This window comes from Taeniopygia guttata, chromosome 3, assembly GCF_048771995.1.
Source record: "Taeniopygia guttata chromosome 3, bTaeGut7.mat, whole genome shotgun sequence".
NCBI lineage: Eukaryota > Metazoa > Chordata > Aves > Passeriformes > Estrildidae > Taeniopygia > Taeniopygia guttata.
In genome coordinates this window covers 90145836-90163577 of record NC_133027.1, presented here as the reverse complement: position 1 = coordinate 90163577, position 17742 = coordinate 90145836, and the positions used below count along the sequence as shown (strand labels likewise).

The window sequence follows — 17742 nt, the reverse complement described above, 5'->3', positions numbered from 1 at the left end:
ACAAGGCATTGGGAAATTCTTACTTCACACTGGTTAAACAACTCACTGATTTGTTTACAGAAAACCTGTGCCAAATAGTTGGACTGTTGTCATGAACCTTCACCCAGATCTTTTCTATAGCAGTTACTAGAATGTGATGTAAAATTAAACATCACTGAAGGAGTTCCTATCAAAAGCAGAAAGACAAATTCCATGTTACATCCAGCAAATGAAATTTGGACAAACAGACCTTGTGGATGAAAAAACAGTTTTACACTGGGATTTACTACTGATTTCCACTGGAAACACAAACAGCTACTAGCAAATATTATTGCTCAGCTGTGTTCATGGGCTCTGGTACAATACACAGGGAAGGACTAAAGACAGAATAGGATTTGAAAAGAATTGGCCTATTTTTGTCCATCACTCTTCTCATACTGAGTCATGCTTGCTATCATTTTCATGCAGAATTATCATGCTTGAGATCACAATAGTTTTCAATGAAGAAATACTGATAAAACACTAATATTTGCAGTCCCTGGCACTATAAGCAAGAGATTTAGATTAGGGCGATTAAAACAAATTTCCTCTAATAAAGATACATGATAAATCACTCTAAACTCCCCTCAAACGAGAGGAGCGCTTCGAAGAAGAGTACTCAGCCTTTTCCACACGGTCTCTGGGAGCAGGTATCACATTTCCCGAGGAGCGGGGCAGCTCCTGCAGCAGCTCAGGGCTGTAACTTTCCACTGCCCAGCCGGCTCCTCGCTGTGCCCCAGGCTGGCCTGACCTTTCCCAGCGCAGCCCCTCGCTTTGGTGCTCGTGCACATTCCAACAGCCAGGGGAAAAACCGGGAGCAAAACCGCTGGGACAAGGTGAAAATTCCAGCGGGAGAGGAAATCGGGAGTGAGGTGATTTGCTACACAGTTCCTGCTGCAAATAAATGAGACTCTGATCCAGTGTGTAGAGAAGTTTGTGTTGTATTTACTGTAAAGCAAGGAGAATCAGGCTCATAGGCTGTTATTTTGTCATAAACACAGAAAACACTGAGAACAGACATCTTTTCATCAAATCTCTGACCCACCTGACACATGTGGATCTGAAGCTGATTTTGCAAATTGGGGCCCTAAATATAAGGAGTAGCAATATCTTATCTCCACACAACTTTTTTTAATAACCTCTCCTGCTTTTCTAAAGACAGCTTGAAGAGGAAGGATACCCATACTTCTCACTTTCCTGTTCTTCCTCAAACTTTCTCTTTTGACCTGTGAGAAATCCAGCTCCTGCTCCCTGTCCTGCCAGACCCCCAGGGATAGCAGCCAGCCTTTGCCTGGCACTGCTTGTACCATGCAGATGGTTTTGCTCTTAAGTCCAAAACAAGAGAATCAAATGTCTGCCTTGAAGAAGTGTTCTCTCCTTTGTGATCCTTCACCTTTCCTTCTTTCACCTTCCAACATAAACAGCCTTCCTTAGAAGCACAAAGGGCTGGACCCTGTGCTGAGCTCCTTTAAGGTTATGAACTCTAGGAGCAGAGAGAAGCTTGTCTCTGAGTTTGCTGGACTTTCAAGGCCAGCTGTCTGTCCCCTGTTGTCCTGGAACATGGAAAGGAATGGCAGTGCCACAGAAGGCATGTGGAAGACCTGGCTGGGTAAGCAGGAACAGAAGCCTTATGAGGTCAAAGGAGGAGCTTGCAGCACTCCTGTACTGGTGCTAAAAAAGCAGGGCTGTACAGTCAAGTACAGAAGGCAGCAAAAAATAAAGTGCAAGAGTTTCATGGTGAAGGGATGTGCAGAATATCAGGGAAGACATGGAGACAGAAGGGTTTGATGCAAAGCTTTGGAAGGCTGTCCCAGGCTTGTCAGGCTGTGCTTAGTTTTATTGACAATAGGAAAGTAAGAGATTAAACTTTAGTGCTTTACCGTGACCAGTGTATTGCCTTCACTATATTTTCTCAGGCACAAAACATAACCCTGAGAGATTAATTCCATTTGATTTTAGTTCCACTCAGGGGAACAGCACAAGACTTCCTGCAACCCAAGGATCTATCATCCATTCTCTGCAATAGAATTCCTTTAGGATGAACAACACCTGCCAAAGCCCAGAGTTTTGTCTATGGTGGAACCCTTGCATCCAGAATAACTTTCCTAGTTTTTAGTGATCCACTAAATAATGAATAATTAATGTACTTTGTATAACTAAATTCCATGTTTCCCATAATGCCCAGAAGAGTACTGATTCCGTTCTAAAGGCGTATTTTCACCACTGACAGTAATTTCTATTTTATACCAGTATTATCCAATCACGTCTTCTCCCAAAGGAGATTTTCCTTATCTTTTAACCATGACTAAACGATGGAAGATGTTAAGAGTCACCCCAATTGGCTCTTCATATCCTCCTGCAGTATCTCTGCTTGTCTCCATCACTTCAGAGATGTCCTCTGAAGACAAAAAACAACTGTATGCTGACTAATCTAGGTCAGCAGTTGGTGACTGGTGGCTGTTACTTCTTTCCTTGTCTCAGCAGAATGAACGCCTGCTAAGAGCCATGAATCCTTCTGCAGGTGATTTTAGGGCAATGGTGGACCCTGGGGCCCTGCTGCTGGAATTAAACAGAACCTACCGGTTCCTGTCACAAAGAAATATTTACTACCACATTGTCTTGAAATCAACTCACCTGTGTTGGGAACAAAAGCAAGACAACTGTGCTCCGCATGGGCACAAGCCTATAAAGTATGGGATTCGTATAAGAACCTTACAGATATAGGTACACATGGCATATGGAAGGTGTGGGATTTCTGCCAGTTCTACCCATGACAGCAAGATCAAAATGCAGAGGAACAGAAAATGCTTTTGGAATTTAGGAGAAAAAAAGTTATTAGTGAAAAGTACTCCTCATTTGTTTAAATTTGTTTAAAAACATTGCTTTTAGTTCACTTGGATAGAGTAGGATCTACTAAAAAATGTTTGCATAAACCTGCAAATGTTAGATCATCCTCAGCCATTTTCTCGTGATTCCAAAATGTTGAAAACAAAATGTGTTTAGTATATTAAAGAAGGTAAAAGTTTGCCTCAAACCTAAGCAGAAGTTTCCAGCTTGCCCAGAGTAAAAGTGTGTTCTTTTCTTCCACCTATACAAAGTAGGTTAGTTTTAAATTCCAGTCTACAGTACTTCCCACTGGAGTGAATCTAACCCAAATTCACAGCCTTTTGCAGATGACAAAGAGTGTAAGAGTAGTAACAACAGTCATTAAAAAGGGAATAAGGAGGAGTATAGAAATCAAGATCTTCTTCTGGTTTAAACAATGAATATGTGAGCTGTGCCAGAGTCTTATGGGAAACATTTTCAGCCTTGCTCCTGAAACATGGGGGACATGGAGCTGCAGCAATTTTGCCCCTCTCAGGCCGTCAGACACAACTTGATACTTTTCTAATAATATATGTATAAATGTAATAATGTATTAAAAAACCCCAACCTCACAGCAAATTCCAACAGATTTTGAAGGGAAAATAACTAAAGAAAAATTAACAGCTATACACAGGAACAAGAATGTTGGAACCCAGCTGACTTCAAACAAATTACATGGACAATTATATGCTTCACTTGCATGAGTCACTGCTCTGATCGTAGTAGCTGAACTGTAGCAATAATTAACTACTTTTCCCCTCCATGAAACATGTTAACTGTGCACTTACTGCAGTTCGTTTTCCCAGGCATAACAATCAGTCACAAAAAAAGCAAAGATGACTGTCTGGGACATTTACCGGCAAGAGAAGAAAAAACTGAAATATTAAAAAGCGGAGTATTTTTCTATAAAATTGTATTTAATGCACCTGTTCATTCTTGGATGAAATTCTGCTTTGCTGAAAACAATACTGTTTTTGCTTAAATCAATATTTGCACTTTGAAGTACAATCTAAAATCAAACTAATTTACTGTATTGATTTTTGTACCTGTACTTGTCGCAGGTAACATGTTTTAATACATATGCCTTTAGATAACTTGAAATTAAAGAAATTTAATAACCCACCCATCCAACTTTTCAAAGTATATACAATTAGATCACTAACTACATATATCAAAACCAGCACAAAAATACGTTACTGGCTGCTTTTACAGTATTTTTAACCAAAAATATCTAAAAGCCCTTTGCAAATGAAGAAAATACCTCCCTCCTGGACAGAATAAACTGGGTTTTACTTGAAGCAGAGAATCCTCATTTCTAGGCCAGGTGTGTCACCTGAAGGTTACACTTCATCTGGGAATGAGTTCTTGAGTGTGGAAGCAAGTGAAATGTCTGGATCCTTGAACATGATACCAAAGCAAATAATATTCTAAATTGTATTTGGATATTTCAGTTTTGGGGTTTTGTTTTAATTTTTTTGTTTGGTTGGTTGGGGTGTTTGTTTGTTTTTTTTCCCTAATAATTTCTTGGATTTTCTCCCTTTGCACAGAACAATCATAACTAGAAGGACACTGGGGCATTTGTGGATCTGCTCTTTATGCCTTTGAGAGATAAAGAAGTAAAAACCAGCTAAGAAAGAACAAATAATATTTACGATCAGAAAGTACAGCAAATGTATTAAACACACCAGTGATAACACTGATGACACTGAAACAACCAAGAATTGAGTGTGACATCTGAGCCTTATAAAAACCCCAGAAAATACAATAGCCTATTATGAGGCTGTGGGATACAAAGAGGTTTCAGCCAAAAGGCCTTATTTAACCCTGCACTCAGTTAGGCTGGAGTCTCCCATCCCAGCAGCTTTATAACTCCAAGATTAACAAAGGAATAAGCATCAGAGAAAAGCCATGAGGGAGAATGTGTTTGGGGGAGTTATATTTAATTGTAAGTGATCATCTTATACATTGTAATTATGAATTATTATAGAAAGAGTAACAGGTCTAGACAAACCATGTTCACATTCACAGCACACTCTACACCATCAGCTTGGACTGTTCCACTCTGTTAAAACATGACTGACCTACCTGCAAAACAAAATGCTTTCAGAGTCTTTAAAAATGGGGATGAAGTTGTAGGGCACGCTTGGGAAGGCAGGAGTGGGAAATGGGTTAATGCGTGAGTTAATTTGCACATGTTTAACATTAGTCAGCACTTAACTGGAATGCTGTTTATTATTTTATGTCTTTATCTCCAGCGAGGTTCCTTCTTTTCCCGCAGTGCACGCTTGAGTCCGTCCCGACTCCGGCTCCGAGCTGACGCGCAGCTCCCACCGGCACCGGTAGATGGCACAAAGCATTTATTTCACTGCGTCCATCACGAGAGGCGTTGGAATGTCTCAGAGGCAGAGTCACCTGTCAGCTGCAAAACAGAGCTGTGATACATCCCTCTAACATTGGAGTTGTAATCTTCAAATTAATAGTTTGTTCTAAACAACTTAGAATATATACATATAGCACTGAACAAAAATTATATTATATATATATATATGTAGATACATTGGCATACCTTCAGAGGTAAAAGTGAATATAGATAATGAGGAGAAGCACCAGACATCAATTAACTACAGCAGTTGCTAAAGTATCCTATGCCGTAGAAAATAAAAAAATAAATTAGAAGTATAGAAGTAATACAAATCAGGTTAAATTCTCCAAAAAAAGCAACTATTTCTTTTAGAATTAGAGGAAGATTTAAAAGAAACAACAAACCTGTCAAAAACATTATGAAAATTTGACAAGGGAAAAAAGAGGACAAAATATTTGTCCAAAGCAAAAAAAAAAACCCCAAAATATTAGTTTATGATCACACTACACTATCATCTATGAAATCCACATGATTTCTAAAGAACAAGTAAAATACACACAAAAAAGAGATTTATTATTTTAAAAAAGAATATACACACTCCTGGAACAGTTGCTTTGCTGTTACAAACATGTTGGAAAACCCCAGTTCCTGGAAGGAGAACAAAAAGAGAATTACACTGAAATACAGGGCTGGGGAAGCAGCTCATGTTCTGTAAAGCACAACACTTGCTCCTGTACAGTTTTGACAAAATTCCTGGAATACTACAACAGGAAGAATCAGGCTGCCTGACTCCATTTTTCAAGTTGCAAATATAACCTATACCTACCTAATTATAGGATTTAATGATACTTAATTTTGTATTTTCAGAGAAATATTATGACATCATGTCATTTTACAGGGCAAACCACTTAGCTTAATAGCTGCTATTCACTGCAGAAGCACACATTAAAAGCTATGCAATCACATGGTAAATTATGCTCATATCTCTTGGTCAAATTACAGTTTAATAACATGAGAAAAACTGTAAATAATGTGAAGATTCATGGTTTAATTATTTTAATAGAAAGTAATGTATCAAATAATTATGAAAAAGAAAGAAGCAGCCAGTCTAGGTTTCAGGTCTAATGGGCTGGAATATACAAGCAATGTTTTTCTGCATTAAGCCAGGAGCTCCTGGACCAAAATGTTCATAGTAAGAACATCTTAATTTTTCCTCCAATCCAGGACAACTCCAGGCAGGCAAAGAACGAGGCAGTGCTTGCCTCTCCCTCTTCCACAACTCATGAGACCCAGTGGTTGTGTGGATCAGCTCAACAGTTGTTCTGAAAGGCAAATGGGTTCTGGCAGGTTTGTTCTCTGCTGGCTCGACCCAGGCTGTGCCACAAGCCCAGATGTGACCCATGGGGAGAGCAGGGAATATGCAGCCAGGAGTGGAAGAACTGCTCCACACCAAAGCCTGCTTACCCCAGATTAAGGTGTAAGCCCCAACTGATTAAGTTTGGAACAATTTAGGGGCATTTGGCAAGAAAATGTTTGGATGGCAACACTTTTACAGATAAACCCAGAAATAACAGACATACCACTGTAAAGAAACCATATTATCACAGCTGCATGACTTAATGGAATTTAGTGTCCTGTTCCCAAAGCAATGCTGTGATAACATCATTTTGCAGGGTAAATACCCCAGTTTCACTGCTGCTATGGACAGCTGGGCCATTTGCCTTAATTCCTGAGTAGCTCAGGTATACCTAGATATCCAAAGGGTATCCTAGGGGAAGGTGTCCCTGCCCAGGGAAAGGGGTTGGAACAAGATGGGCTTTAAAGCCTCTTTCAACCCAACCCATTCTGTGATTCTGGGAGTGACAAGTGGAAAAACATCTCTTGTGAGCGTTGACCACATTTGCTGCTAAAGAAGCGAGACCCTAGAGAATCTAGGGGTGGTAAATAAATACCAATTATATCCTTTGTACACAAAGCTTTTTAGGACCTTGTGCCCGTCTCACTGCACATCACCTTAAAACTCACCATGGAGAAGGTACAGACTCATGGAATGGGATTGCTCCTGCTCTGAAGGGCTGATCTGCTGAGGAAGGCAATGATAGCAGTCTTCACCCCACAAAGGGATGAGGAAGGAATCAGAGATAAAGTGAACAGGAAGCCAAGGCAAATATCTGTCTGTCTCCAGGACATTTTAATTCCCTCCTGCCTGAAGCTCTATACTGCTTCTCCACCTGACTCACAATTTCTCTAACACATTTCTGCTGAAATGAGCTGCACTGAGTATACCTGTAGTAGGGCTGTTTATAGTCACCGACCGCCTTATAATTTGAACATATTAGAGCAGGATCATAGAAAAAGCTTAATTGGCATTTCTGGGGGGGAAAAAAGAAAAAGTAGTTAGAGGGATTAGTCATGTCTGTAACCAAGATGGAACAGCACTGATAGTCCTTCATGGTGGAAGCAGGCAACAGTCACTGTGCTTGTCCTGGAGATAAGAGAAATGTGTTTCCAGACTCAGCAAACTGTCACTGCTCCTCTCCAAAGCAGGACAAGAGTCACACAGCACTGAGGTTTCGCTTCTAACCAGGCATCCTGTCAGTGGTGATTTCCTGAAGGAGACAGACAGCACAGCACAAACTAAACCAGCCAAACTGGGCATCTTTAGGAGTCAAGGGAAGTGGTAGCAGTGGACATTTCTCTGATGGCTGCACCAGGAGTATCTTTGCAGCTCATGAAGATGTCCATATAAACACAGAAAAGGATTGGAGCATGGATAATCTGAAAGCACTTACAGTGTAGGAACACCTTTACTAGGCCTGCACTGGGATGATAACCCCAAATTTACAGGACAGATTGGAATTTCATGGACCAAGATCCTAACACTGCTGACAGTGAAGCAAATGGTAAAACATCAACATCTCTAATTCCTCTCTTCAAAGTGCAATTTGGAATTTTGCATCAGTAATAATCTAAGGGCAGATCTGCAAAACAAACCAGAATTGGTTTTGTTTTTATTTTTCTAACCCCACAAGGAGGCAATTGGGAAAAGGTTTGAGCAAAACTCAAATACCATTGTCAAAAGAAGGAACATGCTGGATCTGAAACAGGCCAAAAAGTCAACCTCAGCAGGAGACAGGAGGAAGATTAACAAGTGAAATTGCTGTTTGACAATGAGTGTTGCTGAGATGGAAAGCACAAAGGACTGGCTGACAAAAATAATTATTAGATTCACAAGTGTTTTAGATGCAAGATGATGGAGCTGATGACTTCTCTCAGCTCAGCAGTAAAATACTCCTGTTGGCTGTTTAATTGCTAGCCTGGCTGAACAGCTCCCTCCAGGACACAGAAATGTAATATATTAAGATTTAGTGGGAAGTTTTCTTCCAGTACAAGTAATGTAACCATTATCCTCCCAAAACTTAAGTAAAATTCTCTTTATTAACAAAATAAATATGAACTACACTGCATAGGGAAGTTAGTTAAAAAATAAAAGCTATTCTAGGTCTCTGAGAAGACTTTAGAGGCTCCTTCTCCCAATACTGGGACACAGAAATAGGCATACTGAATTTGCAGATTGGTCAAGTTCCAAAAATTTTCCAAGGTCCTTAAAATTTTATTTTCTGAAGGCACAAAAGACACAGCTTTTATTGCTGCTGAAATTAGCTTCCCTGGGTCACAGACTACTATTCAAAGAGTGATTACAAACGAAAGAGCTTTTTTCCAGACAAGGAAGGGAATTAAATACCGTACTTACAGTATTTTAGCAACTCTTGCCACTGAGAATTTATTGTCTCAGAACAATGGAAATAAATGCAAAATAACTCAATTGATAAATGCAGGCCACAATCTGCAGAGGAAAAACAACCACCCCAAAAGGAGAATAAAACCTATTTCTTTGGAGTTTTGCCAACTTCTTCCTGAAACACACCGATTTTGGATGCCTTCCAAGGCCACCATCTCACCTGTTGTTGCAGTGGTCTTGTAGCAAACATGTTTGACTTCACAGCTTCAGGTCAAAAATATTTCTTCTGCAAGCATGAGCAAGCCAGAGTCCAGAAACTTCTCAACTCTCACTTTGTGAGCATGTTGTGAGACTTTTTCCTACATTATTTTCTGACTTGGTAAATTTTCTGGGGGCACGTCATCAGTCTTTGGCTCTGAGTGTGCACTGTGCCTTCAACTACCAGGATCCAAAACTTATGGTAGCTTCAATTACAGAAAAAAAGCCATAAATACAAATTACAGCTCAGAGGTAGAAACACTCTTTTTTTCCTCTTGCGGGTAGCAATTGCAAAGCTACAATTAACCTAAATTAATAGGAAGGGTAAACTTTCTACAAAGAATATGCTGTTCAGGTGTTCTTGGTGAGAGCACTTAGCACTGCTTCCTCTCTGTAACAGGGAGCTCTGCTGGGGTGAAAATTAAAGTGGCTAAACTTTAATCCAAGTGCAAAGTAGGCTTTTCCCCCATCTATAGTAAAGCAATCCTGATAATAAAAGCTACCTGAAGAAGTTCAGAGTCTGTTTGGATCCTGAGTGCATCATTGCCCTGAAGAGCTTCCCCTGAGTCCCCCATCCCATGCTCTGGCCACTGCCACATTTCAGTTCAGGCTTAATTCCTTGGTTCTTCTCTGAGGTCTGTGCTCAGTGTTGCCCTTGCTGTGCCTGACTCAAGTGGACTCCCTGGGTTCCTGACCCCAGGGAGCCTGCCCCATCACCACACATTTGTGTCATTCCTGACAGCCATCATATTTCTGCTGATCACTGGGCTGCACCCAGAACTTGTGAGTGCCACCAACCTTACCCAGTTCCTGGAAAAGTTTCTGCAACCCTTACCTTAGGTAGCAACGCAACGATTCAGCTATTTTCTCTTACTCTCACTGTTCCTTCCTGCTCTTAGAGGAAGAAATATTCAAAAGTGCCAACTTCCACTCCACCTACAAGATTGGTGGAACTGACAGAAAAAGATCAAGGTCGCAAGAGATAAAAAATTGGGGAAAATTACTAAATCCTGTACAGAACTGTCCCCTTCATGGTTTCTACTGTATTAAGAGTACCATTTTCAACCCATCACATCCTTTGAGATACATTTTATATTCTATATCCAAAAGCCATTTCCTATTGGCTTTCTCAGTGTTACAGCTGTAGTAATTATGTAAAATTAGCACTCCATGCATGCTATTTGTATGGGTTATGTGTCTATCCCATACACCAGCAATATGTACCTTTAGTTGAATCTTTATGTCCTCAAGCCAGGCTGCTAATTACTTACATATACTAATGAATTTCTAAACAGTGCTGCCCAAAGTAGAATATGCTAGACCATGCATTGTAGAAAAAAAAAAATGACATCCCTTGAAGTCAAAGGCTTTGACTTCATAATTTTAGATTTTTAATGTAAAACCTACCTGTGCATTTGAAATTACTTTATATGCATTTGAATGTAGCTTGGCTTTTTAGCTGTATGCTTTTTAGGGGACTTCATGCTGCCTTGTATTTCACACAATTGGCTCAGTGTGAAGGAAGGAGCGCAAACACCATTATCACTACCTGAGATCTGGTGGCTTTTGGCTTGGGAATGTCCTCACCTAACCTAAAAAGGAAGGTACAGCAGAAGATCTGAGTAAGAGAAAGACTGAAAAGATAAAAATCTTCAAAGGCAAGAGGACATATTTCATTATCTTATTTTCCCCTCAATTTTTTTTTTGCATTCCCAAATTTCAGAAATATACATGTCCCGCACCCCCTCTTCCCCCTTAATTCTAGCCCCATACTCATCCATACTGGAAAGAATGTTTTCTACAGCCACAATGCTGCATATCCAGGTTAAAACTAATCACATTTGTCAGGTGAGATTTCAGTGCTGGCTTAAAGCGTATGTGAAACTATGGCCTCATTAATCAGCAAATTTTACCTAATTACCAGAAGCCACAAGGGATGATCCCACTGCTGTAACATTTCACAGCTCCCATTCCCAAACTTGATGGGTTGTGTTGTCCCCTTCCATCAGGCTTGTGACCCAAATACCAGCACACATGAACAAATTCCCATCCCCCTTGAGACCCAGTTTGTATCTGCAATGGGCTTCAGCTCACAAATTACTGCTGTTCTGCAGAGTGAATTCTGAACAGAAACTTCTGGTTTGGCAGCCCTGGCCTTTCTGCACCTCATTCCACCTGGGGTCAGGAGGCAGGGGAGGTGTAGGATCAGGATGGGACGGTGCAAACAAACCCAGGCCCCTTTGCAGTGTTGTGTCCTGACCCCCACTACAGGCAGCCCAGCTGAGGAGATGCCTTTGTTTCCCACTTGGAAAATCTGTTCCATTGAGGATTTCAGAAAAGAGAACCATTTCATTCCAGCTCAACTCCATAGCTTGGTTTGTGCTCCTCTGACAGGCCATTAATCTATCTCACGTACATAAGGATCCATATAGGAGAGGAAGAGCCTTGCTTCTGGACTACTTGGGAGACAAAACAGGGCTTTTACAGACCCTTATCACCCGCCCAGCAGAGGAGGGCTGACAATGGCACATTTACTTCTAAAACAATCTACTGCAGCCATTTCCCCCCTGCCAAGAAAACAACCCAACTATTCTGAAAGGTTAGAGATTGGACTACTTATCTAAAAGAGAAGAATAGATTTTAGTCTTCCCGTTATCTTTTTCCATGAGAAAATCTCCATGCTTGCCCCAGAGTTCCCTTTTGTGTCTAGTCTAGACAATCATAATAGATCTGACAATTGTTTTTATTACATAACTTTGGGAATCAGAGAATTTGGTTATTAGAAAAATTCTGCTTTGAATAAGATAGGACAATGAGTGGCTTTTAAAAAACAAACCATGAATGACTCTATTGTTGGTTTGCCTTTAAACTTGATTTCTCAGGCTAAAAAAAAGCAAAAGCCATTAAATATATTTTATATTGTGCTAGACAGTAATATCCATAGGAAGATTTCCTTTTCCTACACTTCTTCCTGTGGATAAGAACACAGTAGAATTTGTGATGCATGGAAAAATAGGATTTGACCTTAAATTGCTGTCCCAAATGATGGGAAAGTGATAATCCCAAACCAACACTAGATAAAATTTATGGTCACCAATTCACCAAGTTAATCTATTAAATCATCAGGGCTGGCCATCCTGCCAGTCACTCACAGCTAAAAACTCTGAAGTGCTTGTATCATCCCTTGTCATTTCTTGCTCCTCCAGGCTGGATACACTCCATACTTCCGAGGAGTGAGGTGTGATAAATTTCTGTAAAGCAGTGTTGTTGCATTCATGGCCACAATACTCCCCTATTTACTGAAGAAATGCCCTCACTGTGCCTCTCAGCTGCAAAGCAGACACTAGCAGCCTTACAAGACATTTTGAATTAAAAATAAGGCTAATTTAGATGTGGCTTCTGCTAAGCAACTTCATATTAAACTATTTTGGCACTATTTGGACTTCCTCCACAGTTCAACCTTCCAGATTACTTCTTTGTCCTGCTTTACACTTGGAAGGGATGGAAAAACTTGTTAGTGGTGTTAAATGGAACAGATTCCTGCTAATGGATTATTGATCATACTTGAGTGATCTTTAGAGTATCACAAGCAGAATACCTTTCTCCCCTTTGTATAAGAATCTAATATTAAAAATATTAGCATTATTATTTTCATGAGAGAAAGCATTAAGCACAAAGCCCACCTCTGTAAGAGGAGGTAGCATCTCTATTTTTAACCAAAGATTTTATAGGGTATTTCATCAAACTCAGAGAACTCCTTCGCAAAAAAAAAAAAAGTATAAAAGTTCTCCATTACTCAGCCATAACCATGAGATTGTTTAGCTAAAACACATCACAACATAATTTGCTACCTCCCCACAATACCAATTTCAAACAGAGCAAAAATGAAGGACTTGGCAGATGGAAAGTGCAATTTTATTTCATGTATATTGTCCTAGAAGCTTTTTCCAGCTTTGTGGGTTGTATCCAACAGGCATCTTGAAGCCAACCCAAAGTCCTTTTCCATCTACAACCTAGGACATTTTAGATAGATTTGAGTTAAAGGCTAATTTGCTGTTAGGTGACACCTAACTAAACTATAACCTTTCTTTCCTACAGCTGGAGTCAAATGCCAGTATTTTAGTTTTACTTTTTATAAAGTCAGTTTTCAGAAAAAACTTGGGTGACAGGCTGGTCAAAAAATTATATGTAAATATAGATCTCCACCTAAGATCCTGCCAGGGGAAAAAAAGTCATCAAACTGGAGACCCTATGAATAAATAACCCCCGTTTTCAACTAAGTTTGTAATGAGGTTAGAATGGTTAAAGGCACCCCAGGTTTGCATCTGCACAGCACTGTCACATTGTGCTAATCCAGCCTTTCACTCTGACCCAGACAGCTCTCTGGAGCACTCACAGCACAACACATGCTTCTAATTACCCATTTTCTCTGTGCAGGCAGCTCTCAAGACCTGCATTTCCCAAATCATTGAAGTCTAATTTCCCAGGAAGAAAACACATGCAGCGTCTTTGCTGCAGTCCTGGAAGCAAAGAGGGAATGACAAAAGGCCTGTCCCCCCATTCAGACAAATTGCTCACCTACACCAGCATCTTTCACATTTTGGGAAGTAACTTGGAGCTATTTGGTCCCAACCCTTCCTTGCAGGGGGAAGTGAAGCTGGCTTTTGCCATGGAAGGTGTTGCTGACATGCCCCTCGGAAGTGTAGTGACCTCTGTGACACAAGGAATGTGTGGCAGCCCTGTCCTTTTCAGCCTGGGATGCCAAGTTCCTCACTCAACCCCACCTACAAAATTGCTTATTGCTACCTGAGCAAATCTAATTCTCCAAAGGATGCTCACAGGGGAAAAACTATTCTAAGGATAGAACTGATTTTGTTTTTTAGTTCTAATTTTCCTTTCACAGTGGAAAAGACCAGCCACAGAGGAATGTGATCAAAGACTAAGTTTAGTCACAAGTATGACAGAAGAGAGCAGCAGTTTAAAAATACAGCTTGCCAAAGGCTGAACAATAATTTATGGACTGAAATAGAGAAATGAGTGAAAAATAAGTAAAACTTAAACAGAAAAAAAACTCTCATACCTAAAATCAAGGCATTCATTGTGAAAACATGAAAAAATAATAAGCAAGAATCCTAATAAATTGGGAGATGATTATGTACATACTATGTACATTCAAAAAGCTACAAATCTTTAAAAAATATTGGGAAGAATGTGACAGCTTTTCTTTCAGCAGTGTTATTTGCCCAAAAAATGAAAACTGCGTTTTCCTCCAGATTTTTACTTAGTATCACCTCTCCAAGAAAAACCTAAATAGTGATTTGGTTTTTACTCCTTTCATCCTTCCGCCTCTTTCTTTGCCCAACATAAAAACAGATGTTGCTGATTTCCAAAATGAGCAATCTAAAGAAGCTTGTTTTGGAATTACAGCCCCATGTTCATCACTTGGAGAATACATTTTCATTTCAAGGCTGTTCACTATGGAACTGGGAAGAGATAGCCAAGTTGTAGATGTGACAGCATGGAAGGTAAAGGCAGTGCGTAAAAAACACCTGGAACTGCTGGGGGACAGTTTGGAATTTAGGCTCAGTTATGAAGCTGAGACTGGCCAGAGAGAAATCAGTTATACAACAGTCTCACTTGGAGCTATAACCTGTATTTTATCCTGATGTGTTTTTGAATTTGGCAGCCTTTAAAGCCACTGATTGATTATCATGGAAGTGACACCTACCACACTCTCATGTCCTGTGAACCACAATCCCAGCTACAGAAGTCTGACTGCTATTCCAGAAGGGGCATTACTGTTACCTGTGGATATAAAATGGGTTTTTCAGTTTAAATCAGATTAATGACTGTAAATTACCACATGCCTACTAAACCATAGAGAGGACAGGGCTCCACCGATTTTGTAATATCAATTTACTAAAGACAAAACAATCATCTTTAGTAGAGCTATTCCTACTTGAGTTATTTTACTTGTTAGAGAGAGAAGATTATTGCCTCAAAAGCTGGAAGCTCAAGTAGTGTCCCAAATAAAGACATTATCACAATGAAGTTAGCAGTTCCATTTGAAATACAAAATGGACCTAAGTAACAGACAATTGCCCAGAGACAATTGTTAGATTTAACACTGTATGAAGTTTACTGGGGAGAATCAACAGTCTCTGCCAATAGCATTTAGAGCACTGACACTATAGAATATTTTATCTCGGATTCCCGAGTCTTACAGTTTGGTTGGTATTTTGGAACACAAATTCTACTAACTTTCCTAAAAAACCCCAAACCCTTTAAAAGTTGCAATGGGTTAGACCAAAAAGTAAAGCTAAGAAATTGTATCAAAAGCAGGGATTTAAAAAAAAAAAAAAAAAAAAAAAAAAAGGCAAAAAACCCCCCAACACTTCCAGAACTGATGAATGGTTCAGAGATGAACAGATCTGATTTAACAAAAGAGTGACAACTTGGGGTTTGCCACCTTGCAAGATTTTATTACCATGGCTTTATGGCAGTCTCTGTGTCAGCAGAACAGTTCTGCTGGGACACACAGTAGACTTCATACCATCTTCCTGACAGTCACAGCATCACAGAAAATGGTTCACAGCTGCAGATTCTAGAATTGTTCCTAGAGCTGAGCCTAACAGAATTTGTGCCAAGCTTATTACAGTTAAACAGTTCTTGAAGAACAGCTGGTTTCCCGTAAGTTATGAGCATTACTTTATAGCTATATAATGCAAGAGGAGTATTTATATCTTACTGTGCTCACTTAGTTTACATAGAGTCCCACGTTAAAGACTTGTTTCAGTAAAAATTTTCTGAACTCACTTGAACTTTACTAGAAGAAGGGGGAAAACTCTCACCTTTGTTTTCTGACCTCATTTCAGCATCAGCACGAATCATATGAATATGGCAAGCAAGGTTTGGCTAAGAAAACTTCAGTTATCAGTAAGACACCAAAAAGATGGCATCTTTAAAAGACTGCAGATGGAGAGATGGAGAATTTTTTTCCCTGTAATATAGAGTGCTTTTTCCCAGTTCCCCCTTAGAATCTGTTTTTCAAGGGTTTGTACGTGCAGTGAAAAGTTATTTTACAGTTTGAAGTGTAATGCCTAAACCTTTCTGACAGCGATTTTAATTATCTCAAAATATTAATCAACTGATTAACAGTTCATGACTTTAGGAAGTTTATTGATTAATACATCTCTATCTGGCTTTTCCTCAGTCATGTTTTACATATTTCATACCATTACTCTCTCAAGTGTTAATCGCCAATCACCTCTGAAATTGTTCCCATCTGTTTGAAATACATTGATAATGAGACACTCAGGTTCAGTTAAAATATTCTGTGAGTGCTCTTGAAATTACTTTAGGCCACTACCCTGCTGCTGTTCCAAGCAATGCCCATAGATACTCCCTAACTGTTGTCCTTTCCTGTGCCCTGTCATCAAGCAAAGGAATATTTACTTTCCACTTTCTCCCTCAGCTCTGTTTTCCAAAATTTCCCTTGGACTGAACTTCTTATTTCCCCCCTCACCCCTCCCAAGGACACATCATTTTTTAATTCCTCCTCTCCACTCAGTTACATTCAATTTCCTGTTTCCAAGATTTTTAGGTTATGTTGTATTATTTCTTCCTAATTGTGTTTGTAACACCTGACTTATGATCATCTGCAAATGCTGTTAATATTCTTCCTACTCCAGCCTCTCTGAAATCATTGATCTGGGACATTCATCAAAACAGACAGTTGTTTTCTTCTACATAAGAATAAATGAAATGAAATGCAAAATTTGTTTGGCCAAAGACCCGGTAAAGTTGGAGGCAAACAAAAGTAACTAAAGAATAAAAAATGTACATTAGAAGCTCTCCCAAAATAAAAATGAAACAATTAAGAATGGCAGCAGATGTTCAATGAGAAGAGGGATGCTCAGGCAGGATTAGTTCTGCCATTTCTAGAATGACACAAGGCAAGAGTGGAAGGACAGAACAAATTCTCTGCATTCCTTTCAGTAGCCAAACATATTTCCTGGTCCTATCATGTCAATAATCCCAGAATGAAGTGGGACAGCTGCAGGAGAAAGTAGAAACTACAAGGAATCTTCCCCTGCTTTGAGAAGAAAGCTCAGGCACCGGTCACAGCCACAGCGTGGTAAAGTGAAAATCAGCAGTGAGGACACGCCCCCCATAAAGGCACGGATGGAGAAAGAGCCTTTCCTGAAGGATGAGGTGGAGGCTGGAGCTGTTTACAATGACACTCGACATTAACAGATTGTTTCAGTTGTGTGTTGCCCAGACAGCCTTGAAAATTTACAGCCGGCAATTTCCTCTGAATGCCTCATTCCTTTCACTTCAGGCTCACCAACACCTGCCTTGTCTTTGCCTTATTTCCTCAGCTCTATTTTATTCTCTTCCCTGCTCTTTCCACTTACAAGTCCTACTTTACCAGCCAAGAAATTATGATACAAACATGATATTTTCCTCTTATTTTTATACCTCCTCCCTCAGCTTT

At 39.8% G+C, this 17742-nt stretch overlaps 1 long non-coding RNA gene across 4 annotated transcripts in view; it reads right to left on the bottom strand.

The window, feature by feature from the left end:
* LOC115494460 (uncharacterized) overlaps positions 1-17742 on the bottom strand; it is a 55276-nt gene that overhangs the window by 33477 nt on the left and 4057 nt on the right. For all 4 annotated transcript variants that reach the window (XR_012055220.1, XR_012055219.1, XR_012055221.1 and 1 more), the window contains exon 2: positions 5102-5302. This is a non-coding gene — a long non-coding RNA (uncharacterized lncRNA). The remainder of the gene's footprint in view (positions 1-5101; positions 5303-17742) is intronic.